The sequence below is a fragment of the Aethalodelphis obliquidens genome, unplaced genomic scaffold (genome assembly GCF_003676395.1).
Source record: "Aethalodelphis obliquidens isolate GAN/ISIS:26980383/991018 unplaced genomic scaffold, ASM367639v1 scaffold70, whole genome shotgun sequence".
Classification (NCBI taxonomy): Eukaryota; Metazoa; Chordata; class Mammalia; order Artiodactyla; family Delphinidae; genus Aethalodelphis; species Aethalodelphis obliquidens.
The window spans coordinates 8,844,426-8,860,289 of record NW_020838014.1 but is presented as its reverse complement, the minus strand read 5'-3'; the positions used below and the strand labels follow the sequence as shown (position 1 = coordinate 8,860,289).

Below are 15,864 nucleotides of genomic sequence, written 5' to 3'. Positions count from 1 at the left end.
GGAATAAGCTTTCTTTTCCCTTGCAGTTCTGAAATTCTAACCATTTAGGAAGATATCTGGACCCTGAAATCTTGCCAGAGACAAACCATGGTAAGACCTTCTGCTTACAAAGTAGAAAACAATTAATTTCTAAACTATGAAGTTCTGTTCTAGTTCAATGAAACATATTGGGGGGTAGGGGTGGCTTCTTGCCAGATCCCAGCCAGTTGATACCTTCCCTTCATCCTTTCCCACACCCAGAAGTCAGGTTCTCTAGGCCTCAATGGGAAGAGCATAAATACTCTCAACCAGGGCTGGTGCTTTGCTTCAATCTCTAGCTATCACAGGGAGTCAGTCTGATAAACATTTGCAGTTAGAATGGAAGGAAGCACAGCCTCCCAGATTTTACCGATTTTTTTTTTTTTTTTTTTGGACAAGTGGCAGAGTCACAGAAAACCTAGAATTAGGTAAGAAAGCAAAATTCCTTCAGAGAATTCAAAGACAGCTACAACTGAGAGCCTTGAAACAATCACTGTTATAAGAACAGAGGAAGGGAAACCCACCGTTCAAGAAAATAAGCAGACCTCTTTTTTTCTCAAAAAAATTTTTTATCTGACTATGAGGCACCGATTTTAGTCCTTTACTCGCATCTCTCAAGATGTCACTTTAAAAAGCTAAGGTTTTATCCACAAAACCACCAGCGAGTAAATAGCCTTCTCATTCTTACCCTCACACACACAGTAAGATATTTACTCTCTGATAAACAGCAATTGTAAATAAACCTTGTTTAATCTCTAAAAGCCAAAATAAAAATCTTTAACCTCCAAGGTAGAGTTTATAGATGTGCCTGCACGCCCTGCCAGCGCCAGAAAACACAAGGTCTTGAATAAACTCCTATAACGGGAGGCGTATTTTCTGTCTCAAGCATCTTACATTGACCTTCTTTTTTAAAAAAATATGTACCAAGGAGGAGGAAAGGGGAAAACCCAACCCCTCCCACCCCATTCTCTGTACAAATCGGCCAATAAATCTAACGAAAAGACACAAGAGAAAAGGACAGAAGCCAACAGGTGGAAAAAGGCTTTTTGTTTCCTTAGAAATGCTCAGACACTTGATCTGTGTTCCCCGGTCTATTTGTCTCAGGGTGTCTTAATGATGGTTTTATTATCGTGATGATGATGATCAAGAACAATGATAACACTTCTACTTTGTGATTCCACAGCATTTCTAGCTCGAAGCTTTCTCCACGCGTTTGAGACAGAATGGTATGTGTTCCGTTTTACCAAATCCCAGGGAGGCATGCAGCATCCCCGGTCGGCTCTCTGGATTTTACAGCCGGGGAAACTGAGGCACGGGGCAGCCCACAACTGCTTCACGGTCCCTACCACCAGAGAAATCCCTGAGACGGGAAAAGTTTCTGGATCGTCTGGCGGCAGAGTTCTCTCGCCCTCCCTCCTAGCCTGCCATGCCGCTCTTCCTCGGAGCGTCTGGGCTCGGGTGGTAAGGATTGGGGTACCTCCCCTTCACGACGAGCCACGCCAGGGCAGGGTGTGGGAAGTCCACACACGCACACGCACACAGGCACACTCGCACACACAAAGCTCTCACACACAATCTCTGCAGGCACTCGGCAGAGCGTCAGACGGCCCTTGCTCAGCCTGGGAAGGCACAGCTCAAGCTTGCAAGGAGGCCTCCTTGGGCTCCGGGCTGGGGCTGCTCCGAACGAGGGCTCTGCCCTTCTCTCGCTCTCTTTCAGGCTGCTCTCTCTCTCTTTTTTTCCCCCCTCACACCCTCCACCCTCACACCCTCCTCCCATCCCTCTCCATCCACCCCTTCTCCCCCAACAACCCAGAGGCACAGATCGTGTTACTGGGGTTCCCTAGAAAGAGGGGCCATCCCCAGCTCTGAGCGCCTGCAAAGACTTCCAGGGGCAAGGCTAGAGCTCCAATTGCAGGACCCCAGCGCTCGTCCTGAGCAGCGCAGAAATGAGACCCCGACTTCCAGGCACGGGCGAACCAGCCTGCCACAGAAGAAGGAATTGTTAGGGCTCTTACCTTTTTTATGAGGAGAAATTCTGGAGAATCATTTCAGAAACTGAGGGGGGAAAGTGAATGAAGACAAAAAAGACCCTTTTCCTGCAATCCCTGGCCTCCTGGTATCAAGACACTAGGACAACATCAAAGCAACTTAGGGGGAACACTTTAGGGGCCTATTGTCTGCTCTGGTCTGATCTGTTTTTCTTCTGACTCCCCCTCTTGCTGCGGTGACACTTGGTACGGCCCAGGCATTCATGCCAAGTAGCTTTCACACATGGAAGCTTGTCTCAAGCAATTGCTGACAAGCCACAAACAAGACATTCTCCCTCCCTTCTCCGCGCCCCCCGCCCCCCCCCCCCCCCCCCTCCCCCCCCCCCCCCCCCCCCGTCTCCCCTCCTCCTTTCTTCTGAATGCAAACTAAAACTCTCCAGTGACAGGCAGGCTCGCAGGCTTGGCCTAGCTGCGCACGCAGACACACACACACACACACATACACACACACACACACACACACACTCTCTCTCTCTCTCTCTCTCTCTCTCTCTTTCTCTCTCTCTCTCTCTCTCTCTCACGCAAGCAGCTCAGCTAGTTGCTGCTGCACTGGTGGAGTTAAGAGACAGGAAAAAGCCTAGGCTGAGTTGGGGGCAGGGAGAGAAAACGAGAGGGAGAGGGAGAGCGGGAGAGCAGCCTCCTGTGTCCTGGTAAAATGGCAGAAGAGAGGTGAGCCCTCTGCAAAAACAGCAGTGGCCACTCACGTGTGCACACAGACACACACTGGGAGGCAGTCTGAGCTCCAGGAAGAGTGAAATCAATGACTCCACAAAGGAAAAAGCCTTGTCCCGTCAGCTGCAGCTTGGGGGAGTGGGGAGATAAGAGAGTGGGTGGACCCAGGGCTGGGGTTTCTGTTGAATGTTTAGGTGGTTTTCTTCTTCACAGTAGAAAAAAAAATGTGTTCCCTAGGGATCTAGTCTTTCTTCACTGCATAATGGAGTCTAGAACTGAGCTACTAGTTAAAATAAAACCAGGAAATGTGGTAAATGTGTGAGTAAACTTAACTGTGGGTTCAACTTGTACCCAAGATATTTTTAAGTGGAATTAAAAATAATTTTTTTTTTTTAGCAGAAACCCTAGAGAGCGGTAGCAAGGAGAGTAGTAACAAGTAGTATAAACTCTGGGAGCTGTGAAGTGTGATGCTAAAGTTACTGATTGCCAAGCTGCTGGAATTTATGGAGGGTGGGCACTGAGAGTTGGAGGGGGGAAGGGTGAGTCTCTGTGAGCTGTTTTCGAGGAATGAGGGGGGAATGAGGTAGGATAATGAACATGGCAAGAAGCAAGCAGGAATTTGATTGGTGTGGAGGGAGGAGGAAGGTGGGGGTGTAAAGGAGGGAAGAGAAAGAGAGGAGGAGAAAAACCACCGCATTAAAAACGAAGAAGAAAAATGGAAGCCCAGAGATTGAAACATGCGGAGTAAATGAGATGGCAAAAGAAGGCATAAAACGTGAGCAAAAAGGAGCACAAAGGATGCGCAAATTTGCAGATGGCATGAAGTCAGGAGGGCCAGTCGAGATCAAGAAGAAGGACGGGATGATTACGTGACATTCATATTTTTAGCCAGTTGTGGAGTTATAAACCTGACAAGGTCTTCTTTGCCTGGGCCGGGATGGTTACCCTTCTACAAGCAAGACCTGAATGGAAGCTCAGCTCCTAACTGGAGCTACCAGATCTGTGTTTTGCAGGAAGGTTATTTATATCCTAGTCCTCTGACTCTTCCTCTACAAAATGCAAATTATGTGAACACACAACACTCATTCCTTCGTTGGGGTACAATAAAGAATAAATTATGACTTTTTACATTTAACGCTAGCTAAGTGGCTCGTCACTACCTAAAAGTCACCGCATCAGACACATCCTTGTTCCTGCTACCTTTCCCCCTTAGTTTGCTTCTCCATTATGGCTGATCTCTAGAACTGTCTGTTCCGACCCATATTCATGATAATAATGGTGATGATAATGAAAATAGTTCCTTTTGATTGAGTATTTACTTGATTCTCAGCATTTTCCAAGCATTTTTTACCATGAAGTCATTTCTATTAAGATCACCTCTATCTACAGATGATAAAAAATGAGGCACAGAGAGGTTAAATAACTTGCCTGAGGTCCCACAGCAAGGTAAAGATGGAGCTGAAATCAGCCTCAGGTCTGTGTGATTCTAACGCTCCAGCATTTACCCACCATTTTATGTCCTCTGACCTGAGTAGCACAGGTTCTCCAGGGCACCCCAAGTCCACTCAGCCATGTAAGTGCACGGTTTCTTTCTGCACCCCATGGCTAGGTTTGGATCCTCTCACGTTGAGCCAGGGGACCTTCTGACCTCTCCTTAATGGGCTACTGATTCACCGTCCACTTCCAAGTGGTGGTGACTCACTATATACAATGAGGCCTCCTAGTCAAGAATTGCATAAAGGGTCAACTTGACCTTTAATGACTGTATGATTTACAGATTGCCAGGCAATGGAGAAAGGCAGCTAAGACCAGAAAGGCTTTCCTTCCTTAAAAAAATTTACAAAGCAAACTAAGAACACCCACAAGGTGTGGATGGTAATGATGATGATGACAAGAGCTAACATGTATTAAGCACGTATCTATATTAAACAACCCCATAAAGTATAAACTATTATTGCTCCCATTTTCCAGAAGAAGAAGCTGAGGCACAGAGGTTCAGTAACATGCTACGTTCACTCAGTCAGGAAGTGCTAGCTGAGCTATGGTCCCAGGCAGCCTGCCTCCCCAGAGACTGTGCTCTCCCCCACTCTGCTGTACTGCTGAGGGAGTGAAAAGAGTAGTTCCAATTATTAGAGTGAAAATCTAAGTGCTCAGTGAGAAAAGAGGAGAGAGGCAATAATAATCTTCATATTTTCACATGTTCTCCATGAGTAGCTAATGAAGAAGAAAGCATGTACCAGGGCCCCCAAACAGCCCCAGTTTTCTAATTCCTCCACAGTCCCACCTGGCAGAGGACAGAGAATCTCCAGCCTCTGGGTCAGACATGTTGGTAGGAAGAGCAGGTCAGACTGTCTTGCCCCCAGCAGTGATGGCTTCTACCTGCCACCTCTACAGAGAGAAAAGAGAATCCAAGTGGATAAGTGAACAAGGTCAATCATGAGTGTTTCTAAGTTTATTCTGCAAGACTTCTGAATGTTAAGCATGGAGTGTAGAAGAAATTACCCTAGATTCTTGGGCAGAAGACCTCGTGCCAATTCTACCACTCACCAAGCCCTTGTCCCTGAGCTTTGTTTCCTCAACTATAAAATGAGCTAATGACATTAGCTCTAGAACTCTCTCCAGCGCTGAAATGCCATCATTCTAATAATTGTCCAGTTGATGAGGAAAAGATTAGCAGCCAAGGTAGCTGATGAGATGTGTGTTTGTGTGCATGTGTGCATATGTGTACTGGAGAGGTTGGTGGCATAAAAGGATAGGACAAGAAAGACCCCTGTTGGGCTGGTCTCCCCACATAATGGCGCATCCCTTCCAAAATACCTTCTACATAGTAGCTATTTTCACTTTGTTTTGTTTCATTGCTAGAATTTCCACCAACTACAAATGTACATGCAAAACTAATAATCTTTTTAATTGAAGTATAGTTGATTTACAGTGTTGTTCCGATCTCTGCTGTACAGCAGAGTGACTCGATTTTATCCAGATATACGTTCTTCTTTTAATATTCTTTTCCATTATGGTTTATCCCAGGAGATTGGATATAGTTCCCTGTGCTATACTGTAAGACCTTGTTGTTTATCCATTCTAAATGTAATAGTTTGCATCTACCCACCCCAAATTCCCAGTTCATTCCTCTCCCTCCACCCCTCCCCCTTGGCAACCGCAAGTCTGACCTCTATGTCTGTGAGTCTAAAATTAATAATCTTTTTAAAAAGCAAAACTCTAGAGGGAATAAGGAAAATCAGCCTCTTATACTTCAGTGTGAATTATTTCATTAGTCTGCTTTCCTCCAAACACCTAGTTCGTATCCAACAGTCATTTAGATTGGAGGGTGAGGTGGAAAGACCAGGGGAGGAGCAGGTAGGTAGTTTTAGAATTTAGAGGACTCCTTGGTGTAAGGAAGGCCTGATCTGGAGGTTGCTCAGAGCAAGAGAAGATAAAGAGGCACTAAAAGATGGCATAAACTATGAGAAAGAGAGGAAATACTAAAAGCAAATAGTCTGTTTCAAAATTACTTCTGGGGCAAGCCTGGAGTTAAAGCAGGGAGAAGGCCTTTGCTTTATCTCCCTCCACACCCCTTTCCCCCCCTTTCCCCCCTTCCCCTGCAGCTGGCACATACGTATGATAGGTTCCTCTGGGGTCATTGTGGGGCTTAAGTTCCATCTAAAAGACGGTTTTTATGAAGGAAAAATGCTCAGCTTTCCAAACATCCAACTTACAAATTCACCCCAAAAAACCCAGCCCATTCATAATTTGATATCTATCTATATGTATATGATTCATAATAGATATCTACAGGATATCTATCATCACATTTAACTGTGGGGAGAAAAATGTGGGAGTCAGGAAAAAGAGGCTTTTCTCTCCACGTTTCTCAAAGGTGAATTGTCTGACATAAAGGAGAGAATCAAGCAGAAAATCAAGAAACAAGTTTCAAGATTTCCTAAGATAAGGCAGCAGTTTAGAGGCAGGAAGGTTTAGAACTCAATCTAGAAAGAGCCACCTCTTCTAATCATAATTTTAATAAATTATATAAAAATATACCCCCCCCATGATTAGAAGGCAGTGACGTTTCTGTGCTCTGGAATTAAAAGAGCCGAGTTCCCATATCAGTGTGCTTATAAGCTAAATGACCTTGGCCAAGTCTTTTAACCTTTCTGAGCTGCAGTTTTATGATACTTCACATGATATCATGAAGTAATGATCTACTATGTCAATGAGCTTTATAAAGAGTAAAGTGCTACACAAATTTTAGCTGGTAATATGTAATAACATGTAATAAGAATAAGAGCACTAACTACATGCCTAGCATGCTCTTTTCCTGTGTTATTGCATTTAATCCTCAGAACTCACTTTATGAGTAGAGTACTACTACAGGGACACAATATAGTGTGGTGTTTACATACTTGGTCTCTAGAGCCAGACATGGCATTGAGTTACAGACTCTGCTACTCTGTGATTTTGGACAAATTACTCAACCTTTTTCAGTTTCAATTTCTTCATTTGTAAATGAGGATATTAATAGTACCTTCCTCATAGGATTATTTTGAGGATGAAATGAGATAATGAGTGCATGTGACATAATTAGCACAGTGCCCAGCACATAACAAGTAATCAACAAATGTGAGATGTTATATTAGTTCTCATTTTACAGACTTGCTGAGATTAAGTGCTTTGCCCAAGGTCACATAGCTCATAAATATAAGGGTCCCAAAACGTGGTTCTGTTTGATCCAAAGCTCCTGCTCTTTACTGTTTTTTATATTGTCTATCTCACCATCGACGTTTTTGAACCACAGATAATTGAAAGGACATACTAATTGCATCATCATTTGTTTTACCTTTATGAGCTTCCCACTTGAACTATTAGTCTGCAAACATAAGCAGTCAGGGAATATATTTTCCATACAGAGCATCTTAGAGAAATAATGTTATCATTTAAAAATACTACTTGAAAAGATCCCTCAAAGTAATCCAGGGTGGAGTTCAAGCATCTCAGAAAAGTACTGTGACAAACTCATGTTTTAGAAATTTAAAATTATTAGTTTAAAATTTTCTTTCTTTCTTTCTTTCTTTTTTTTTTTTTTTTGCTATGCCGCCCAGCTTGCTGGATCTTAGTTCCCTGACCAGAGATTTAACCTGGGCCCTTGGCAGTGAATGTGCGCAGTCCTAACCACTGGACTGCCAGGGAATTCCCTCATCTTCTTTTCTTAGCTAAGCTTCAGGTCAATAAAGAGCATTTAGTGACCAAAAGCTACAGTATAGAAGAAAGAAGAATAAGGTATCCGGGTAATCCACAAACTGTAATATGCCTCCCCCCAAACTTTAAGAGATGGGTAGAAAATTGAGAACTACAATTTTTACAGGCCAAAAAAAAAAAAAGTTTAAAGGAATACAACTAAGTTGAAATCACATATTAACAAGAGATACACATTATTGAACTCTGAAGAGAGATAGCAGGTAAAAATAGACCATCATTGTAGTGGGAAATAGAAATTCCCCTCTCCTTCAGAATAAATGAATGTAGCTTCTTCATTCTTTTTAAACAACAATAAATCAGAAGAATGGACTCACATGTGGGTACACTGAGAGGATAACCATTCTGAAAGTGACCAACAGATGAAATGCCCCAAGGTCTTAACAACATTTTTTTTTTGTCCTTCTAAATGAATTAGAAACTTTAATTGTCAGAATCAAGAGAGTAATACAACCAGATTTTATACTTGAGACTATAAAAAGGATGTTGCACACCGAAAAGTACAATGTAATTTACATGCTATTTGCTATAGTTACCAAAGGTTGTATATAAGCATTTGTGAAAACACTACCTTTCAGAATAACTATGAATCACAGAAGAAATTATCTATGCCATTCTCAGAGGACTCTGGCTGTGGTAGGGCAGACATGAGAACTGGCCTGTGAATCAGATCAGGATGTTAACACCATTTTTTTAAAGTACAGTTATTTTATTTTATTTTATTTTTCTCCAGGCAACTTTCTGAAAAAGTTTTCATTGTTGCCAAAGACCTATGGGTGCTTTTAAAGGAGTCTGATTAGGTGATCAAGGATAGTCAGAGATCTGCTTGAGTTCATATGTATTTCATTTTATTTATAATTGTTATTTAAGTGGGGTAACTAATGATAAATTGAGTTCTATGCAGTTCATGAGATGTGGCACATATGTATGTGCACACCCACACACAGTCCTCTTGGGAGAAAGTTCAGCCTTGAACTACATTAAGTACCCCAACATTGAAAGTCTTAAATTGTCTATTATGAACAAAGTATATATGTAATAATACAACTGGCATTTTAGTGGGACGGAAAATCCATTTTGTCTTGTCTCCTCTCCCTTCTGATCAGGATGTAGAAGGGAGCTTAGAAGAGCCTGAGAAAGGCCTCAAGAATCAATGTCAGCCAAGGCAAGGAAGGCACAAACTAGAACATGGTGCATTTGCCTTGGGCTGTGTCTGTAACGCCTCTTCCCTGAGATCAGCTTCTGCGTGAAGCTTGCAGCTCATCAGAGCAGAAAGAGGCAGCAGAGCTACGGGTGGGAGCAACTGGTTTTGGTAAACAATGAGCCAACTTCTCCCCCAAGGGAGCAGATCAGAGGAGAAATAATAAACGGTGGAGAGAAGCTCTCCAGCAGTTACAAGTCAGCCAGGAAAGGGCCGCCTCTCCTGATTGACCTTGGTGGCTGCAGCAGCTGAGCTTCTCTGGCCTTGGTAAAAGGGCAGAGGGATTCAGGTATGATTTGGGGCACTCAGCTGCTCCCAGGCCTGCTTAGAAGCCAGCATAGGCAGCAGCTACCTAGGCCACTAGCCATAGCTAAGTAATTCTCTGCTCAAACTGGCCTTGAGTTCACTTTGGGCTGACTCTGAGAGGGATACATATAAAAGCATTTCTTACTAGCCTGGCTCCAGAGCTCAAGTTGTTCCGCCCTGCAGAGCTGGAAGGAGATAATTGCTCTGAAACTATTATAGTTGCATTCATAGTACATCTGGACCTGAGGTTGTTTGACCTCTGAAAACCTGGAATGGAAATAATGCAATTACCTGAGCTAAAGACAATTTAATTAAAAAAAACACAGAAGCCAGGAAAAGAAAATTTATCTTTTACGCCACAAGTCTTTTGCCTAGCAATGGAATGTGTACCTTTCATAAAGATGAAAGATGCCTAAAGACTGAATAGAAGGTGATGTTTTCAATTCAATTCAATAGCAGTTGCTATGACCTGTTGTGTGCAAAACACTGTACTGGAACTGGGGACACCAAAATGAGTGAGGCTCTGTCCCTGTTCTAAAGGAGCACGCTGTCTAGACAATGGAAAAGAGAGACACACACAAGTAACCACAAGCCATCATGTGATAAATGAAGCCAGCAAGTATCACAGGCATTTTGAGGCGTCTGCCCAACACATTCCCTCCGTTCTTGGCGAGTAGCTCCTGGACTACCCACTCAGATAAGCTTCAGCACTTATCTTTATACTATGCAACCAGTGCCCCCAGCCAAAAGATCCTCTCTCCCAGAAATTTAAAATTAGGACTCTCAGAAGTGAGTTGATCTGTGAGCTCTTGAACTGAGAGGACTGCTGAGAAAAGAAAAGTAATGAAATCAGCCTAGTCAGAACGGTAGAGATGGGAGTCCATGTGGCCTGAGAGAGAAAGAAGATCCCTGGTTGTCAGCTTTGGAAACCATGGCTTTAGCTCTGGTGGTGGCTTCCTGGATTTAGGTTCCTTAAGATGTTCCTGATTCTAAATCACCCCCCTCCCTCCCTCCTCCTAGACTAGAGCTAATGAGTTCCTTTTTCTTGTACCCAATAGAGTGAGAGTGAAGCTCAGTAATTCGGTTCAATCCTTCTCAGTTGGCGAGCACTGTACGAGTTCCAGATGCACACCAAATAAATTGAACTCACAAGACTTTGAGGCCTAGTAGGGATTCTGGTCGTGGGGAAAAGTACACTATGTAGTGCTATAAAAGAAGGGCTAAAAGAATCTGAGAGGGGAACAGCATTCATTTCTTCAAGGGAATTTTGGGAAGCCTTCACAGAGGATGCGCATGTGATCTAAACCTTGAGTAGGATTTTAGTGGATTTGGTGGAATAATGCATTTCAAGCAGAGGAAAGGGTGCTTCCTACTGAGAAAGCAGGAAGGTTATATTAAGATATTACTTCTACGCTTCACTGCCTCTCTAATTTTCAACCAGGCTCCAGAATGGCAAGCTAGTTTGCTCCCTATGACCTGTGGACCAAATCCAGCCTGTTGCATTGTTGTACAGTACAGCCTGCAATCTAAGGATGATTTTTACATTTTTAAACTAATGGTTGGAAAAAAATCAAATGAAGAATAATGGTCATGACATGTGAAAATCATATGAAATTCAAATTTTGTTCTCCGTTAATAAAGTTTTATTGGAACACAGCCACCCTTATTCCTCCACATGTTGTGTACAGTTGCTTTCACACTGAAATCACGGAGTTAAGTAGTTGCGAGAGAAATCATATGTTCTGCAAAGCCTAAACTATTTCTATCTGGCCCTTTGCAGAAAAAGGCTGTGGACCCACGTCCTATACTTCAGCCTCCAGAGGTTTCCTTTGAACATCTGGGATGTGCAGTTGTAGCCTCCAGAGAGGGTACATCAAATATCCATTTATAGACAAAACGGTGTATCAGTATGTACTTTGTAGGGTTGTTTTGAGAATCGTCCATAATACCTGTCAAGTGAATAAAGAGATGTGAAATAGTTTACATATTTTGGATCCCATATTATATACAGACACAGATATAGAGATATCGGTATAGATAGGAAAAAAACTGAAAAAAATATGCAAAGAGCTATCGATATTGATTACTTCTGAGACGTGAATTATGGAGAACTTTGTTTATAACACAGCAATGTTAATAATATCAATAATAATCACCTTTAGTGACTGCTTACTGTGTGCCAAGCACCGTGCTCAGGGCTTTATGTATATAATATCTTATTTAAATTTCCCAGGAGCCCTATGTTATGAGAAGTATTATTGCCCTCATTTAACAAATGAGGAAACTGAGGCACAGAAGAGTTAAGTAACATGTCCAAGATCACCCAGTTAGTATTAGTAGAGCCATAACGTAAACACAGGCAGTCTGAATCCAGTGCTTTCCCTCTTTCCAGCACACCACACTCGCACTTCTTTTGCTATGTATTTCTTGTTAGATATTTCTAACACTGACCATCTATTACTTTTTTAATTAGGAAAAACACATACTTTATAAATAAATATGTAAATACATAGCATGGTGCCCAGGCACATGGTGATTGTTGACGACGATGATGATGATAAAGAGGAAGATGATGATGACAACTTACATGTATTGACCTCTTCCTATGATCCAGGTTCTGGTACAATGTACCAGGCACTTTGTATGCTAGTTTAATTGAGGAGGTATTGGATAACTTGTTATTCCTGTCACCGTCAGGTGTTTCTCAGAGCTCCAGAGATGGGCTGGGGCTGTGTGGGTCTGGGATGGAGCGTGACATCACAAGTCTCCATTCCAAGGGCTAGGGAGAAGCTGTTCTTAATACTCCCCCCACTTCCTTGCCATTGTAAGTGGCCTGGGAATGAACAGGTATATACAGGTGGACCAAATGGCTGCTGGGGTCCAGTGAAGAAGGGTTCTAGTCTGATTCCAGCATCTACTTTCCAGCTCTGTGATCTCGTTCTAGGCCTTACATTGTCACAGTTGGGCATATTTGTCCTGTTTCTCCAATTCCCCCTTGTGTAGCAGAGCGGTAGGTGTTCGAGGCCGCTGGGGAAGGCCCTGCTGCCCTACTGGCAGGCCTCCATAGCCTGAGAATCTCTCATGAAAGATTCATTCCTTTGGGTTAAAGCTTTGCCAAGGAGAGGTGACACATTAAGCCACTGACACCGTAGCGATTTAATTTCATGGAATCATAAGATGTTAGAGCTAGGAGCCTCGTAGAGTCTAAAGCCTCATTGTTCCTACCTCTAAACCCATTCTTTTCTTTTTCCCTCTACAATGGGAGAGGTGTCCCTGCTCCTGTCTGAACTAATCCTTCTCCTTGTACTCTGAATCCCACACCCCCTCCTTCTCAAAGACCTCCCTTTATCCATTATACCTTCCCTTTCCATACCACCACCCCTCCCCCTCTGCTGGCTTCTTTCCATCACTATTTAAATAAGCTCAGGACTCCCTCATTTTAAAAAATAAAATAAAATAAAAAGCCTCCTGGGGCTTATACCCCTCTTAACTACTACTGCCCTACCTCACTTCTTTCCTTCTCAGCCAAACTTCTTACGAGAATTGCCTATAAACTCTAAGGGGCAGACCACAGAACTCCAGGTTTTTAGGGCAGGCATATGTTTTGGGGGACCTGGTTCATCCTGGAGGAGGAAGAGTAAGTGGCACAGAAATAGGCTGAGGAAAGGAGGAGAGGAAAGTGGGAGGTCCCTGTGGACAAACTGCCTATTCCATACTTTTACCTAAAATCAATACTAACCCTTCACAGCAACAAACAAATTATACTGGTTTGGGTAACTTTTCTGAGTATGCCACCTAGGTACAATGGGGGATACCTTCTAGTAATACTTACCACATCACTGCCTTTGAATTGTTCACAGTTTCATCTGGGAGGCAGGATATACGCACTCAATGAAGATATCAATACCAGAAGTGCGTGATTAAGGTTAAATGAATGATATAAATTCGTGGTCCTCAGACCACAGCATCAGCATCACTTTGGAATTTGTTAGCAAGGTAAATTCTCAGGCTCCACTCCAGGCCTACTGAGTCAGAGACTGGGGATCCCAGCAATCTGTGTTTTAAAATGCTCTCCAGGGCTTCCCTGGTGGTGCAGTGGTTGAGAGTCCGCCTGCCCATGCAGGGGACACGGGTTCGTGCCCCGGTCCGGGAAGATCCCACATGCCGCAGAGCGGCTGGGCCTGTGAGCCATGGCCGCTGAGCCTGCGCGTCCGGAGCCTGTGCTCCGCAACGGGAGAGGCCACAGCGGTGAGAGGACCGCGTACCACAAAAAAAAAAAAAAAAAAAAAATGTTCTCCAGTAAACCAGTAGACAATTTCAGATCATTTCCAAACTTAATTGTACTTCTCTGCTGGTGGAAGAGCAGGAAGGATCTGAATTGAATTGGGAACTTGATGGTTAACAATACTCATAAACTAGTGTGTGACACGGGTACACGATGACGGGTGTGGGAACAGGAGCTGCCACTCTGCAATAGCCCGAATTTTGTCCAGTAATAAGTTGGACCTGAGTTTAAGCCAAATGGAACCAACAGGTTAGAGATTAATTAATTAATTAATAATTAATAAAATGCCCTCCAGGAGATCCTGATGCAGAGTCTAGAGACCCAGTGGTGTAGGCAACAGGGACCCCTGGGGCTGGAGGATCAGGTCAGACTCATGGGGCACTGGGTACTCAAATCTGATTCAATGAGATAGAGCGAAGGGTAGAGGGTGACCCAGGAAGGATGAACCGGGTCAGTGAAAGTATAGGGGTTGGAATACATAAACTACATAAAGGCTGGCGGGAGAGGGTATGGTGGATGAGGAAGGTGGGGAACCAGGAGCTGCAGCCGGGCCGAAGGGGAGGTCCCTGCAGAGGATGAGGGCGGGGCCAGGGAGCCTTAAACGCAGCTCTCCTGTGGGGAAATAGAAACCTCTTCTGGCTCTCTCTATAGACAGGGCGCCACCTCCTACATCCCATTTCTTTCTCCCCTTTACCTTCACAGGCATTCTCTCCCAGCCTCTCATCTCCAGAAGCGAGGCTCGCCCCCCTCCTTTGATCTTCGCTGCTCTGATCCAGAATGGTCTCTTTCCCTGCCTCCCCATCAGTACTTCCTCCTTCCTCCTCCGAATCCGCCCCCTCGCTCCTGCTACAGATGAGAAATTATAAACCACTCTGAAAAAATGTTCCTAAAGAGGCTCCATGATTTGAACAAGTTCCTATTGAAAGCGTCAGGGGAGCTACACCTGCCTCTTAGATTCTGACAGTGCGTACCAGGGATTCATTCAGCATGAATCAGAGGATGGTCGTCGGAGCCGGCTTTTCACTGAGCCTCACGGTTAAGTTCCACAGGGCCCCGCGGAAGGCTGACGGTGTGGTTGGAAGCAGCTCTCTGTGGGAAGTCCCTCCCGAAGCCCCGAGGAATGCTGTAAGCCCGTGTGTCCTTGTTTCCCAGCGGGACCTGCTCTCAAGACAGACCCTCCAAACGCACGTTTAGGCTCTGATGTTTAGAGCACCTTATTCCCGGAGAGGCAACTTGACGTTATGCGATGTGCAGTGGGTGGTGAATGCGCAAGGGATTCCTTCTGTCTTAGAAGCTTTCATCAGAAGGCCAAGGTTTTGTTTGCTTGTTTGTTTTTGGCTTCCAGCCTTGTGGGATCTTAGTTCCCCCACCAGGGATTGAACCTGGGCCCTCGGCAGTGAAAGCGCAGAGTCCTGACCACTGGACCGACAGGGAATTCCCAGAAGACTGAGGTTTTAAGTTTGAGCTCTTCTGTCTGCTAGCCAGGTGATTTGGTCTAATGCAATTATCTTCTCTTGGTTGCCTTATCTGTAAAATGGGGATAATGAATACCATCTGACAGAGTCACTGTGCAGATCAAATGAGAGGTAAGAGTGCATTGTAAATGACACTAGCCCGTATGACACCCCAGTGTTGTGGTGGCCTCTGAATCGGTCCCCTGTTCTTCCATCTTCTCCACACTCCTTTAGAGCTTGTCCACTGTAGTGAACTGGTTTTCCCAAAATGTGATTTTTATTATGTGGCAGGATAATATTCCAAGATATTTTCTCTCCTACTCCATTTCATCTACCAATATTTCTTTTCATCCTTTACCTTTCAGTCACTAAGTGGTATAAGGAACAAGAAAAACAGAGACAAGCTGGGACTCCTCCAGCCTTTCACCACCTCCAAACCCGGAGACACATCACAGCCTTGACAAGGAGCATGTGGCTGGGCGCCTCGTGGAGCTGGCCTGCACACCTCAGGAATGGAGATGTCTCAGGGGCCCCAGCATGGAAAGTAACAACAGTCAAGGATCAGCTGCTGTCCCCAGGGCTTGCTAAGCCTCACAGAACTTGGTCTCCACCCTGCGCATGGCAGTG

General features: G+C 44.2%; 1 protein-coding gene across 2 annotated transcripts in view; it reads right to left on the bottom strand.

The window, feature by feature from the left end:
- Positions 1–2,290, bottom strand: part of BCL9 (BCL9 transcription coactivator) — an 86,489-nt gene extending 84,199 nt beyond the window's left edge. For both annotated transcript variants that reach the window (XM_027090932.1, XM_027090934.1), the window contains exon 1: positions 2,034–2,290. The gene's annotated coding sequence lies outside the window, so the exon portion shown is untranslated. The remainder of the gene's footprint in view (positions 1–2,033) is intronic.
- Positions 2,291–15,864: the final 13,574 nt, after the last annotated feature.